Below are 15,000 nucleotides of genomic sequence, written 5' to 3' on the forward strand. Positions count from 1 at the left end.
TTAAAAACAAATAAATTAAAACAAATAAATTAAAAACAATTAAATTAAAAACAATTAAATTAAAAACAGACAGAAACAAAACTAACAAGAAAATGAATAACTATAAGTACATGAAGTAAGCCCAAAAAAGGCTTATGTATACTAATACGAACTACGAATAAAAGAACCTATACAAGAAAACAACCAAAAACAGTTGCAACAACAACGACAAGGTAAGTACAACAGACGCACATAACCTAACAAGTAACATGACACCACCGGAGACTGCAAGACGTCACTGAACACACTATCGTCATATTGGTTAATGGCATTTTGGAGACACGGACTTCACATTTTGAGCGACAGGGAAAGGGAGATGAGGAGAAGCCGAAGAAAAATTTTGAAGAGTTAAGAAAAAGCAATACAAATTCAAAAGGTCAAGTCAGCAAAATCGTAAGGAAAACGAGGGGACAGTAAAAGGAAGGAATTTAAAAACCCCAAAAAACTGAAAGGGTTAACAAAACGTGAAAGGTAACAGGTAAATAAATTAGATGGAATGGCACAACCTTGAGATGAAAGAGGAGAGAGAGAACGAACACAATGGAAAGGCAGAAGAAATTACTCAGGTTCAGGATGAAACACGCACCCTGGACACACGACACTGGAGGCAAACGTGAAGTGAGACACCAGACACGAGAGAGAGAGAGAGAGAGAGAGAGAGAGAGAGAGAGAGAGAGAGAGAGAGAGACTCGTTCGCATCGTAACCTGAGAGATGAGAATAAAAATTTTCCCTTACTTCAACGTGCTGCAAGAGAAAAATTACCGTGACTTGTGAAGTATTGCAATGAGAGAGAGAGAGAGAGAGAGAAAGAGAGAGAGAAAGGGGGGGCGGGCTGACATTCGTTCATATTATAACTTGAGGGATGAGAATCAAAATTTCCATTAGCAAAGGCTTGCAATGAGAGAGAGAGAGAGAGAGAGAGAGAGAGAGAGAGAGAGAGAGAGAGAGAGAGAGAGAGAGATACTGGGCTGACTTCTATTTAGGAAAGCCACCTTTACATGATTACGTCACCGTCTTTCTCAATATACACTGGAGCACCAGATGGAAAAATTAAATCCCCCTTCATGCTACTTTCCAGGATGTTTTGCAAAAGAGAGAAAGTTTGTTACTTGAGAGAATATTACAAACATTTGCCAGAAGGACAAGAAAACTTACGAAATAACAAACCACAAAGTTACTGAAGTGGGGCATAAACTTTTGTACGCAAGTATCCCATCCACTTGGTGAAGCGGTGGTTACTTTTCCTATCCTGGCCTTGTGAAGGGAAAACTTTGTGGTACCTCTTGGAAAACAAATAATGAAATACTCTGTCAATATTGGAACTGGACATAAGTACCCGTTTCTGAACAGAACGTGGTTTCTCATACGGGCGACTTCTTAAACACCATTTCACCTGGCGTTCCTTCACGCCACGTTCCACCTGCGACCGTTCAACATGAACCACTTGCGACCGTCAACATCTTCAAGCCGTTCTACCTACGCCCGTTCAATATGGCAGGTAGCAGGTGGATCGAGCTGTTCCACTCGGACCGTTCAACAGACGTTTCACCTCGGACCGTTCAACAGACAGTTCCACCTCGGACCGTTCAACAGACAGTTCCACCTCGGACCGTTCAACAGATAGTTCCACCTCGGACCGTTCAACAGACAGTTCCACCTCGGACCGTTCAACAGACAGTTTCACCTCGGACCGTTCAACAGACAGTTCCACCTCGGACCGTTCAGCGTGGCCGTTCTATCCGCGGACGTTAAACACGAACCACTCGCGACCGTTCAACATGGCCGTTGCACCTGCGACCGTTCAACATGGCCGCTGCACCTGCGACCGTTCAACAAGACGAACCACTTGCAACCGCTCAACATGAACATTCCACCTGCGATCGTTTAAAATGAACGTTCCACTGCGACCCTTCAACATGGCCGTTCCACCTACGACCGTTCGACACGGCCGTTCCACCTGCGACCGGGTAACATGACCCTTCCACCTGCGACCGTTCAAAACTGATCGTTTAACATGATGGACCACCCACGACCGTTCAACATACAGTTCCACCTGCGACCGCCCAACAAGACTGACCACCTACTTTACATCATCTTTGTAACCTCTAACTTCTGACAGTTCACACACAGCGCTCCACATACGGAACGTTCATAATGGACATTCACAAACGTTCCACTTCCTTGAACATCGACAATGTTCAGCTCAATATGTACTTGTCACGCGTCGGAGGCTGGATACTTACTCTAGCAGCAATTTAGCCCATTAATAATTATATCTTCGTTTCCTGACATGAAATGTCAAGTGGACCACTAAATGCATCACAGAAAAATTATATTTCATACATTTTTAAAAACAAGAAAAAATAGTTTTCTTTTAATTTTATTTTTTTTTCTCCCTCAAACGCGGACGAAATACTTTTATTCTCCATAACCTGCATTTATATAAGCACCGCCAAGAATAAAAAAAACTTCGTGTCTTCGTTGTTTTTGAAATCCATTTCTTTCGGAAAAGTGGATACAATTTTCCTAAAAATTATTGAAAAGTTACAGTAATTTTCGCAGGCTTGTTGCACTTTATGATCCCATAATGAAGTTACAAACTGCATGCTGTTTAAGCCTCTAAACAGTCAGATCCACATAATCTGATATAATGAGCCCTCCAAGGAGTCGGTGATGCCTGGTAATACAATTAGTACCCACCTAAGTTACTTAATCTCATTTATAACAGAGACTGTTCCATAACAATGCAACTCAGACGCTGAAGTTTCCATCTTGACTCGCTTCGTGATCACTTAACTTTTGGTAAAGGTCCGACTGCTCAGTCTTGCAATTAGGCGCGGTAAAATAACTGAAATGTTTTTGTAGATACTCCTAAGAGGATTTTACCGACTTCTGTAATATCTCTTCTCACTTGTATGCAACTGGAAACTGAAACTTGTAACTTTTGCAAGTAAGCGAAATTTCTTGGTGAATGTAAAATGCAAGTCACCCTCCGCTCTACTTTTTCTATAGCATCAATATATTTCCTCTCAAAAGGTGCCCAGTTCCTCGTTGGACGGGTCGGTATTGTTCTCGGCTAGCACTCTGCTGGGCCCGCGTTCGATTCTCCAGCCGGCCAACGAAGAATTAGAGGAATTTATTTCTGGTGATAGAAATTCATTTCTCGGTATAATGTGGTTCGGATTCCACAGTAAGCTGTAGGTCCCGTTGCTAGGTCATCAATTGGTTCTTAGCCACGTCAAGTCAGTCTAATCCTTCGGGCCAGCCCTTGGAGAGCTGTTAATCAGCTCAGTGGTCTGGTTAAACTAAGGTATACTTAACTTTTTCAAAAGGTGCCCATACAACTTTTCCTAATCAACACTAGTCTTACTGAGACTAAACGGTCTAGTTAAAATTTTATTAGATTTAATTAATTACATTATTCCAAGAGGATTCCTCCTCTCGTTTAGTTATACCAATAATACTAAATATTCAACTAAATGCAGAGTTGATTATGTTGAAGCTTCCAAACCTGAAGTGAGGCAATGGAGCTTTTACAAGCGTTCTCATTTCAAAGTAGGCTACACAAAATCCAACTCATATCCCGCATCAACTGCATCAGTCAGGTAAATTCAATGACAGTCTACTAAGATACCGATTTGTTCTCAGGCGTTCCAATTGGCGAGTCCCTTATTGGAATGGAACAGAGTTTAGGCCAAAAGCCAAGCACTGGGACCTATGAGGTCATTCAGCGCTGGAAAGGAAATTGAGAGTAAGAGGTTTGAGAGGTGTAACAGGAGGAAAACCTGGCAGTTGCACTTTGAAATAATTGTTAGGAGCAAGGTCTACAGACCTTAGTTAGGAGAGGGTGGAAAGCAAGTTGGAAGAAAGATAATACGAATGGAGGTACAGTAAAAGGAACAAAAGGGTTTGCAGCTAGGGACCGAAGGGACGCTGCAAAGAACCTTTAGTAATGCCCACAATGCTCCTTGTAAGGAGCACTGACGGCACTAAATACCCCCCCACCCCTGCAGGGAGTCTTATTATCCACTCCGTAATTTAATATTAATCAATCAATCACTACTCCACAACCTTACAAACTATACTAGTAAGGCTACCAGTATGTAATTTGCATGACTGTTTCATAACCCTTCAATATTATCACCGAGACTTCTTCATTTTTACCAAGATCAGCGAAGTATATACAGCCTATGATCAAGTGTCTTTTTTCTTCCTCAGAATTCTTCTATTTCTTCCTTCCTTCCTTCCTTCCTATACTTTATTTACGTGGTTGGGTTAAATCATGGCTAGTATGGCAGTGCCCTCTTGTCAAAATTTATGAGCACTGAAATATTATCCTGTCTTAGAATGATTAAACTCATATAATAATGCTAAAACACAAAAAAGAAAAACAGTTCGTACGCGCCAGTGTATTAAAGAAAAATTCAGGAGAGATGCGTGTGCATAGAACTTTATGAGTATGTTCACTCAAATCGGCTAATCATTTCCCAAACATGGTACGATGAAAAAACACGAGTAGTAAAACAAGTAAAATGTGAAAATACAAAACACCAATTCGACCAAAATAAAATCTGGGCAAGGCTAAGGCTCTTTGGTCAAATTTATGCTCATTGACAATTCAAATGAATAACACATTTTTCTTCTAGAGTAAGTTTCAGCGTCTCAAATTATACACAAAAAAAATGGAAGCGAACGAACAGATTCCTTTAAACTGAAAACTATCCTAAATCCCATTTCCGGTAATGCACATCACATCCTTGATTAGATTTTACACGAACATGCTGATCAGAGAAATTCACAAGGAAAAAAAAGTTTCTTGAACTAATTCGATCTGACGTTCATTAAAGGCAATTACAATCAGCGGCTCCTTATCATCTAAGAGTAATTTCGCGAAAATGTATTCCTTATCTAATGAACTGGTGGCACGCAGCAGCCATAAATTTCATAATATAATCAATGTATCATTCTAGCGCTCGAAAATATAATAGTAGTTGAAATTTGCAGACCTATTTCCAGTTTCTGAAAACTATAAAAATTACGCAACATATATAACGGGAAAAGATAGGTAAAAGACAGATTCTAATTTATAATTAGGTGATTAGGAACCAGTTTCAGTTTTGATTGGCATTTGTGCATATTTTGTTTTGATATTTTTAAATACTGTTGTCTGAAGTACATATTGTGAAATTTCACTAAGAGAAAAAAAGTCATACTTAAATTTCACAAGCAATTGGTAAATATTGGCCTATGTCACCGTAAATACATACTGTGAAATTTCACAATCATTTTCTCAACAACGCACAGTCATCAATTCATCAAGAAAACGGGGTCTTTCATTTCTCTACAAAAGACTAAACACTTGAAAAGCAAAAAATCATTCAATGTCGCGGAACAAGATGACAGAGGGAATGACAAAGGAAATAAGAATTTTTCACCTTACCTTCCGTTACAATATACATATTTGCTGTACTCGAACATCACAGCATATTGATCCTGTGAGAAATACCTGCAAAAATGGGGCGAATCGCCCCTCCCCTTCCCCAACAAAAATCACACCCTTCGGTAGAGAGAGAGAGAGAGAGAGAGAGAGAGAGAGAGAGAGAGAAACTCGTTCACATTAAAACTTGAGAGATGAGAATCTAAATTTCTCTTAGATCGGTGTGCTGCGCGAAAGAGGATTTTTGTCAGAGAGAGAGAGAGAGAGAGAGAGAGAGAGAGAGAGAGAGAGAGAGAGAGAGAGAGAGAATGCTAAATACATTATTCAGAACTCAAAATATTTTTCTTACCTTGAGCAGCAACAGGTGAAATTCTCAGCAAAACACTCTACTCACCTCTGAAAGAGAAAATAGGAATATTAATACCATGCATAAATTATAAACGGAATATATAGAATTCGCACAATTCCCACTCTAAATGGAATAAATTTTTAATAACTTTGACGAACCGTTATAAAAAAAAATGCATTCCCAGTATTTCGTCCCATTATAATAACTTCACACTGTCAGTTTTTCAACACAAACTATCATTACAGTACCTGAAAAAAATATGCCTTCTTGCCTCCTTCACAAAAAAACCTCTCCTCCACCCAAAAAAAGTCATCATATCCAAGAATCTGAAAACCTAAAGAATAAATTCCCTCCCTCCGCCAGAAATAGAAGGAAAATTATATAAAAGTTGCGTCTAAGCTTAAACATCGTCGAGGAGATTAAGACCTAATTTAAGGCTCCCCCAAACAACCATCAATTAGAGCCCTCCCTCCTCCAGGTACAGTCCGTTTTCACAACGCCTGGGGATGAGAGGAGGGGCGCTAAACGAAGTGTGTGTGTAGGAAATAAGGACGCCCAGACCTCTTAAGTGACACTCCTCGCGTCCTTCAAAGAGCGCGTTAACGACTAAACAATTAAAAACTTATTCCTGCCGTTCACGATGCGTATGTACGGTTGAGAGAGAGAGAGAGAGAGAGAGAGAGAGAGAGAGAGAGAGAGAGAGAGAGAGAGAGAGAGAGAGAGTGTGTGTGTGTGTGTGTGTGTGTGTGTGTGTGTGTGTGAGAGAGAGAGAGAGAGAGAGAGAGAGTGAGAGTGTGTGAGTGTGAGAGAGAGAGAGAGAGAGAGTGTGAGAGTGTGTGTGTGTGTATATATATGTATATATATAGTGTGTGAGAGAGAGAGAGAGAGAGAGAGAGAGAGAGAGAGAGAGAGAGAGAGAGAGAGAGAGAGAGAGAGTGTGTGTGTGTGTGTGTGTGTGTGTGTGTGTGTGTGTGTGTGTGTGAGAGAGAGAGAGAGAGAGAGAGAGAGAGAGAGTGTGTGTGTGTGTGTGTGTGTGTGTGTGTGTGTGTGAGAGAGAGAGAGAGAGAGAGAGAGAGAGAGAGAGAGAGAGAGAGAGAGTGTGTGTGTGTGTGTGTGTGTGTGAGAGAGAGAGAGAGAGAGAGAGAGAGAGAGAGAGTGTGTGTGTGTGTGTGTGTGTGTGTGTGTGTGTGTGTGTGTGAGTGTGTGAGAGAGGAGAGAGAGAGAGAGAGAGAGAGAGAGAGAGAGAGAGAGTGTGTGTGTGTGTGTGTGTGTGTGTGTGTGTGTGTGTGTGTGTGTGTGTGTGTGTGTGTGAGAGAGAGAGAGAGAGAGAGAGAGAGAGAGAGAGTGTGTGTGTGTGTGTGTGTGTGTAGTGTGTGTGAGAGAGAGAGAGAGAGAGAGAGAGAGAGAGAGAGAGAGAGAGAGAGAGTGATTAGGTTTCAGCCTGGTGAGGTTAGGATTACATTGTGGAGGTTCTCAAGCTTTTAATCACTAATCATTTTCAATTTCCCTCTCTCCCACCCCCTCTATCTATCCATAGGCACCAACGACATAAAAAGTAAAACAAACAATCAGAAAACACTGCTCAGGTCAAAAGATGCATAGGCCTAACAAATTTTTGGTAGGATAATTTCCATAAAACAGCGATTCTGTGGTAGGCCTCAGTCAGGAGATCCAAACCAGGCCACGACCTCCCATTCACACCTCACCGCATTTGGGGATCCCCTTGAGACAAGGGTCCGTGCAGGCATAAATTACCTAAATTTAAACCTGTCAACCAGCCCCAAGTATTTCCTTCCCAAACAAGTTACCTTTAACGTGAAAACCTGGAAAGTACTCGACTGGCTGCTAAATTATGAAAACAAGTGGACACCCGAACCACTAGGCTACACTTCCAAGTAAAGGATTTTCCTTTTCCCAAAATATTTCGGTGCAGGACCCTGGACCCCTATTGTGGCCACATCCGGCACCCAGCGCCATGGCTGGAACAAAAATATTCATCTGGACCTCATGAGGATGACTGTACAGTAATTTGACAAACTATGGCCCAGTTGCTCTTCAGAAGACTTTGAAAGGTTTTCCTTATATATTCCTATGCACAGTAGAAATCTGAACTATTGTAGCGCCTCCCGTAAGAAAGCATCCATTAACATTTAGCGTTTGTGGCTTAGTAGCTCTAAAAGTTATTCTTACATGACACTACACTCTTTGGATTGGGGAGGGGGTCTTTCCTTCCAACTGCACCTATTCAATCCCTTTTACTCAAAAATAATTTTATCAAGCCGAGTTAAAAATTAATAAGGTAGTTTTGGTGAAGTCGAAAATGTGAAAAGTTTACGCCAGACAAAGACGAGAGACAGATGCATGCAGATATTCAAGCAAGAGGACAACGAGAATTACTGTAATTCAGTTAAAATAATCTCTCTTGCTTTCAGCTCAAGTGAACCAAAACAAAATTTATAAAATTTGTTAAAAAAAAAAAAAAAACTGCCATCACCACTGAACCTACATCAACAGCTTTCAGTGAGCCTTAAAAACCGATCTATTAATTATTTCTCAGGAAGGCGTCGGAAAAAGGCAACAAAGAAAACTGTCTCGTTAAGTGTCCTTCAAGGGGTCGTTGGGAAGGGGAAAGTTGGAGAAGGAAGAGACTTCGTCAGGACTTACACTTTCAACCATTAACTCACAAGTATTACATAACTTGTCTGTTCTGTCATCTAATGAAAAATAATTTTTCACAACTCATTTTTAACTAATATATATATATATATATTTTATAACTATATATTTATAATATAGATTATATATAATATATATATATATATATATATAGATTATATATAATATATATATATATATATATATATATATATATATATATATATATATATATATATATATATATATATATAAAATATATCTATATAAATATAAACAATGGATATTTATATATATATTTATATATATATTTATATATATATATAGATATATATATAGATATATATATTTATATATATGTATATATATATATATATTCAACAAGGAAAGAGAAACAATGTTCTTTCATACTTTTATTTATTCAACACGTTATACATATTCAATTATACATACATATAAATATATATATTATATACATACACATCACAGCATACTTTGTACATGAAAGCAAAAACCGCTATAACTGAATAATCAATAAGCTTAATGTGGTTAGCGGCCATCGACCTCCGCTTCTGTCACAACATAACTACTGGTACCATGATATTTTTGGGTTGACCGAGTACACCAAGCCCGTATTTTCCACAACGACACTCACCGTTCCTTTCATTTACCGTTGCTACACAAAATTACAAATACCATGCGCCTGTACACATGTTAAGATAACTAGCTTACATTATATGGCTTATATGCAAATAAATTAAAAAATACTTTCGCAAAAAAAAAAAATTACCTGGATTCTTGGGATTGTAATAGGTCGTAAGTTTTTTCTGAAAAAAAAAAAAAAAAAAAAAAAAAAAAAAAAAAAATCTTCCCACAGCAGTGGACTTGACGCAAAAACGAGCTCAGTATATACAAGGGCATACTGATGCCTTTTAATGCCGTAAGATATTTTATAAAAAACTATACATTTACATATATACACTGATATGACCACTGAACTGAAAGCACTAAATAGATTTCGTCTCTGAAAATGAAGCTATGATAAATGAGTGTCCCCTTATGAAAAAAAAAAAAAATGCTCAAACTGGTTAACTGGAAAACCAATAAAAAAAAACTAGACATCCATTTCCAGTGGAATGAACAGGTAAAAAATTTATTTCACCTATTTTTCTTCAGTTCACTAGAAAAACCATTAATCATCAGGATTTAGCAACCCTCAAAAAAAAAAAAATATGGTAGTAATGTGAGATAACGAGGAGAAACGCTGATGGGCATTAAATGAGTGATTTATGAAAGGTACCTGAACTGATCTTTCATTAGAAATATTTCTCACAAAAGGAGCGAGATATGAATATATACCGAATATGTGTATATGTGTATATATATATTATATATATATATATATATATATATATATATATATATATATATATATATATATATATGTATATATTCATATATATAATGAAAGATATATATAAATCATATTTAATATATATAATATGTATATATATTATATATAAATATACAATTTACATATATACATATAGACATTCATATATATATATATATATATATATATATATATATATATATATATATATATATATATATATATATATATATATATATATATATATATATATACATATATACATACATACATACATATACATACACACATATATATATACATCTACTCTAAAACAAGCACAGCGCAAGAGCTCAACTCGCTCTGCAGATTTCGCAAAAGCTCACAACTGTCATTTCCATCCGCTGCATTTCAACGGCATCGCAAGGTCATCTCTAACTGCCCTTAACGAATTTTACTCCAGACATTCCTCTCAAGGAATTCATTACAAGCTGACACAGCCACCCGGACACGCTGACATGTTGGCATTCCTAAGTGAAAGGTTAGCATTCCCGCAGACACTTCGATTGGAATATAAAATTCAGGCACTGGGACCTATGAGGTCATTCAGCGCTGAAAAGAATGTTGAAAAGAGGGTGGAAAGCAAGATGGAAGAAGAGATAATATGAACGGAGATATAGTAAAATGAATGAAAGGCTGCAGCTAGTGGCCGAAGGGACTCTGCTAAGAACCTTAAGTAATGCCTACAGTGCACTGCGTGAGGTGCACTGACGGCACTGCTTCCCTACGGGGGCCAGACACTTCGATGCCAAGTTGCTAATTTACTAGCCGACTGCTTGGTCAATACCTTCTTCCATAAACCTCTGGAATAATGGTACTCGGCAAAATTATAAGAAAATGGGACGTTTGAAGCAATTTCGATTTAGTATAGAACGTCTAAACTAATTTACAAATTTTAACATTAACATACGTCACGATAAACTACCAAACATTATACATACGGGAGCTAAACAAGAAAACTTGCCCTCAACAGACAAGTTTAAGAATAGAATAGTATATAGAATTTAGGTCAAAGACCAAACGCTTGGACCTGTGAGATCATTCAACGCTGAAATGGAAACTGACAGTGAGTATTTAAAGGTGTAACAGGAAACAATTGTTAGAGAGGGTGGAAAGCCAGATGGAAGAAAGAAAATATGAACGGGGGGAGAATAAAAGGAGGACTGACTTTCCTGGCCCCGTCACCTGAATGGCCAATGCAAAATCCACTATGATACTCTGCCTGAACCATCTACTGATATCCCAACTGATATTCCCCCTCCCCCAACGCTTCACTAAAACGGTAAGAAAATGCAGTTCACCCAGACGCCTTCATTTCGTCTCCATCCTTAAATAATAAATGTCAAGTCTCAGGGTCGAGGAGAAATAAGCCGCCCGAACAAGGTCAGGACCATGAATAAGTACAGCGTCCAAGTGGAAACTCGGCTAAACACTCACTGTGGAACAGTGGAACTGCTTCAGCAGACGAATTCATTCAGGGAACGAAGAAGTCACGAAATTACCAAGAATTGTTATACGCTGCACCAGTCTATATTAGATCAAATCACTCGAAGACACGAAATGATTACCAATATTCCTAACGCGATATCTCAAGACTTTATCAAGTGCCAATATTCCTAACGCAACATCATAACATTAAACCGAATTCACTTGAAACACGAAATGACAACTTGAAGTCCCTTTGGCAACAGGGTAACAACCGAGAGTAATTTCATATACGAACCACTTCGAATCTTATGGCTTCTAGAATTATCCCCGAAATAATCCCTTCAATTACGCTGTCGTGATTACGTCAATTTCCTCATTAAAATTTCTTTTGACTACCTATGTTCCTCAACGGGTGTCTGGTACAACAGGGGGCAATTCATTAATGTGCCACCTAAAATCTTACGACTGCAAGCATTCCTCCTAAAATGATATAGTCAATAATAATAGTATTAAACCCTGATATGCAAATGACAAAATGTATTCAAGAGAGACTCATTACTTAAATTCTGTTATCAAGTCTCATAGGGAGCTCTCACTAACTCCTGCAACACTATTAAGGCATAAAAATGGGCGAGTTCCAATGGGAAATAACTCCACTTCATTATACAAGGCAGTTATAATATTAATAACTGATTAAATGATAAAACAAGCTTGGAACTAAGATAATGGGTAATCCCTTGGCAAAGGGGGGGGGGGCGTCTATAGCATGTTTTGTTCCTGGGGCCAGTATACCCCTTTTTACAGTAAATCGGAGAGAGAGAGAGAGAGAGAGAGAGAGAGAGAGAGAGAGAGAGAGAGAGAGAGAGAGAGAGAGAGAGAATGTTGCAAGCTTGAGAACATTCGAATCTAGAGCCGTTATATTATTATACCAGCACTATGTTTACAGCTGATATCCTTAGTCCTATATCTTCGGTACAGAGAGAGAGAGAGAGAGAGAGAGAGAATTATTAGCACATTAGCCCCAATTCCTTAGTTATCTCTTGTCATTGTCCTCTGCCGGGCAAAGCCATGAGAGAGAGAGAGAGAGAGATTGGACCCTCGGCAACCTCCCTGAAATGGATATTGACAGGGCCATCTTTTGTCGGCCACAGGACCTCTCCCATAACGACCTCTTTCGGGTATTGATAGCAGGGTTGGAGAGGTTGCCGAGGCCGCCAAATTGGCGAGGTTATAACGTCGGCAGGAGAGGTCATACATCGCCTATCGGGTCGGACAATTTTGTGGGTGAAACAAGTGAAGTGGGCCATCTCGTCGATAATGAACTTAATATTACATTATACACAATATTTAGTTTTGTTCTTTTTCGTCAATTTTTACGTTGCTTGGAACAATGTATAGCAAGGAAATTCCAGTACGATGCAATTTTGCTTTCCTATGCGTTTAATAACGCAAAATATTCCATTACACACAACTTCAAGGAAGAGCCCAATCTGTCACCTTTTTCTTAAGTCAAGACCCTTTCCTGATCGATTCTCAGCACTCCTTAGCCAAGTTTGTTTCTGTATTCTTGTGTTTCCCTCTACTGACAAGCTCTGGAAATTTCTACAGCTTCCTCTTTTTCACATACAGTTTCAATCAAAGCAAAATTTTCTTAATTAAAGAGCTTCTATTATACGGTGTTAACTATGCCACGCATGTGAGACGGGCGTATTACATTTATTCTTCATCTTGCTAATGTATTTATTGTACCCTGGATCTGCATTCTGTATTTACATCTGGCTGCAAGCTGAAATAAAATATTACCTTTACAAAATATTTTTCTTTTTCCCTTTCTTGTACTTCAGACCTCTCACGTATCGCCACATAGGAGCAGGAAGCATTGGTGCAACAGAGATGCAAAACGGATTTATTCATATGCACTGGACACCCAACCTAATCAACACGTTGCCCCAAGACACAAAGTTGTGATTATTCAAATAAGATATTAGAGACATATACGATAATTTTGCATAAAAAAATTTCAAGAAAGCTGTAATTGTATTTCAAGAAAGCTGTAATTGTAAAGTGCATATCACTGGCACTCTCGTGATGGCTCTTTTTCGGCGAGAGGACCTCCGAAAATAAACCAGATAAAGGATACAACAACAACAAAAAAAAAAAACAATACAAGAGGCGAAGCAATAATCGTAAAATCTTGGGAGGTCTGTTCAATTTTATCTCCAATTTATTTTTATTTTATTCAAATTTATTTTTAATAAATTCCGAATTTATTTCATTATTCAAATTTACTTTTATTCAGAATTATTTGATTTTATTCAAATTTTTTATTTTATTCAAATTTTTTATTTTATTAAAATTTTTTATTTTATTCAAATTTTTCATTTTATTCAAATTTTTTATTTTATTCAAATCTATTTTTATTTTCTTCCGAATTTATTTTTATTTTATTCAAATTTTATTTTATTCCGAATTTTTTACTTTTTTCAAATTTACTTTTATTTTATTCCGAATTTACTTTATCTCTTGAGCAGCAATGGAGAACTGGAAGCTAGATGCAGCGAAGCCTTTCCACTTTTCACATCATTCAGTGCGACCAAGTCTCTCTGGAGTCTTAATTCGATTTGAAAACCAGACCATGAATTCTGAGCGAGCGTAATATTGCTTCGTTCTACTTAAATTCACTTCGCAATGTACAAGACGCCTAATTCTTACTGTTATTTGAACAATGTGCTTCTCCCTAATGTTATTCAATCATAATGTAAGAATGTTATTCAATCATAATGTACTTCTTCTAATGTTATTCAATCATATTGTGCTTCCTTATTCAATCATAATGTACAAATGTTATTCAATCATATTGTGCTTCCTCATAATGTTATTCAATCATAATGTTATTCAATCATATTGTGCTTCCTTGTTATTCAATCATAATGTTAATGTTATTCAATCATATTGTGCTTCCTCCTAATGTTATTCAATCATATTGTGCTTCCTCCTAATGTTATTCAATCATAATGTACTTCTTCCTAATGTTATTCAATCATATTGTGCTTCCTCCTAATGTTATTCAATCATAATGTACTTCTTCCTAATGTTATTCAATCATATTGTGCTTCCTCCTAATGTTATTCAATCATAATGTGCTTCTTCCTAATGTTCTAGTTCAATCAACGTGCTTCTTCCTAATGTTATGGTTCAATCATAATGTGCTTCTCCCTAATGTTGTACTTCAGTCAACGTGCTTCTTCCTAGTGATATGGTTCAATCATAATGTGCTTCTTCCTAATGTCATTCTTCAATCATAATGTGCTTCTTCCTAATATTACAGTTCAATCAACGTGCTTCTTGCTGATGTTATAGTTCAATCATAATGTGCTTCTTCCTAATGTTATAGTTCAAACAATGTGCTTCCTAATGTTGTAGTTCAAACAATGTGCTTCTTCCTAATGTTATAGTTCAATCATAATGTGCTTCTTCCTAATGTTATAGTTCAATCAAAACGTGCTTCTTCCTAATATTTATTAATGAATGTGCTTCTTCCTAATGTTTTCATCTTAATGTGCTACTTCCTATTATTATTTAATAATATTGTCCTTCTTCCTAATGTTATTTAAACAACGTGCGTCTTCTTAACGTTATTTAATCATAATGTGCGTCTT

The 15,000-nt window shown here is 37.5% G+C and overlaps 1 protein-coding gene across 7 annotated transcripts in view; it reads right to left on the reverse strand.

The window, feature by feature from the left end:
• The window catches only part of LOC136851529 (ras-related protein rapA), a 678,490-nt gene that overhangs the window by 323,786 nt on the left and 339,704 nt on the right, over positions 1-15,000 (reverse strand). The window contains exon 1 of one of the 7 annotated variants that reach the window (XM_067125760.1): positions 5,827-5,868. The exons of the other annotated variants lie outside the window; for them this stretch is intronic. The gene's annotated coding sequence lies outside the window, so the exon portion shown is untranslated. Of the gene's footprint in view, positions 1-5,826; positions 5,869-15,000 lie in introns of those variants that run through there. 7 annotated transcript variants of the gene reach the window in all.

This window comes from Macrobrachium rosenbergii, chromosome 23 (assembly GCF_040412425.1).
Source record: "Macrobrachium rosenbergii isolate ZJJX-2024 chromosome 23, ASM4041242v1, whole genome shotgun sequence".
Taxonomy (NCBI): Eukaryota; Metazoa; Arthropoda; class Malacostraca; order Decapoda; family Palaemonidae; genus Macrobrachium; species Macrobrachium rosenbergii.